The 1,089-nt window shown below is 40.0% G+C and overlaps 1 non-coding gene across 1 annotated transcript; it reads left to right on the plus strand.

The window, feature by feature from the left end:
• The first annotated feature begins 781 nt into the window (after positions 1-781).
• On the plus strand, positions 782-853 carry TRNAP-UGG (transfer RNA proline (anticodon UGG)). The gene has a single exon. It is a non-coding gene; the product is annotated as a tRNA-Pro (tRNA).
• The last annotated feature ends 236 nt before the right edge of the window (positions 854-1,089 follow it).

Below are 1,089 nucleotides of genomic sequence, written 5' to 3' on the forward strand. Positions count from 1 at the left end.
GTTGGATGATTTCACGCACGATTAGTTTCGCTTGCATGTGTTCCTGTGCTATGACTGACTGGATAATTGTGGAATATTGTCAGTTTTCGTTCTCTAAAACTTACGTATTTCGAAAATTTAATCACATTATCCACATTCAAACAAAAATCCATTACTGCGTGTTCATCCAAACTATACTTGTGTGTGGGGGGGGAGGGTTGATGAACAATTATTTTGGGGGATTATGATGAACGACTTTGGGGGGGGGATGCGTCCACGGCCATTGTAGTACTACTGTCATTCAAAGTCGAATGATCCCAATATATCCTTGTCTTCCAATAAGTTTGCGGAAATAAATAATAGTCGATTAAACAACTACCATATATACATTATTTAATTTTAGTTTCTTTATTATCTCATTATTTAATTTTTGGAATTAAGTATTTCAGGAGGACCCTCTCCTAAATACGTCCTTGCTCTCGAAAGGTCGGAAGTCTATCCGGATATCACTTGGCTCATATCCCGAGCTGAGGAAACCTCTTCATCAATCGCCGCCAGGAAAGCTTCAAGAATTATTTTAATAACCTAATAGGTTTTTTTCGTCATCGTTACAGAGGTTGACAAGAAAGAATGCGAAGTAATTTATAAGATCGTACAATTCATATAGTGAAAGCGGCCATAAAACCTGTTTATCTTAATGCCGTGACGTCACAGACTTAACTTGAAGAACGGGTCCTATTATGTCGCTGATGACGTAGCGCGTTTCTGCAAACTGCTCGAATATGGTTTGAGCATGGAGAAAGGCTCGTTGGTCTAGGGGTATGATTCTCGCTTTGGGTGCGAGAGGTCCCGGGTTCAAATCCCGGACGAGCCCAATTTTTTTATTTTCCTGTTGCATACTGAGCTCAAAAGCAACGAAATCGCACTGAATATATGATTGTAATGAGATACGTCGGTATCAACCAAACCCAACAAGACTAATCTAACCACCAAAGGTGTTTAAGTTATGTGCGATAAGTGAGACATCCACAAAGTTACCAGCCAATGGGAATGCTTAAAACAGCTGTAGCAGCAATCACTACCAATGGGATAATGTCCCTTCAGAGCTCA

The sequence above is a fragment of the Lepisma saccharinum genome, chromosome 1 (assembly GCF_977018435.1).
Source record: "Lepisma saccharinum chromosome 1, izLepSacc3.1, whole genome shotgun sequence".
Taxonomy (NCBI): Eukaryota; Metazoa; Arthropoda; class Insecta; order Zygentoma; family Lepismatidae; genus Lepisma; species Lepisma saccharinum.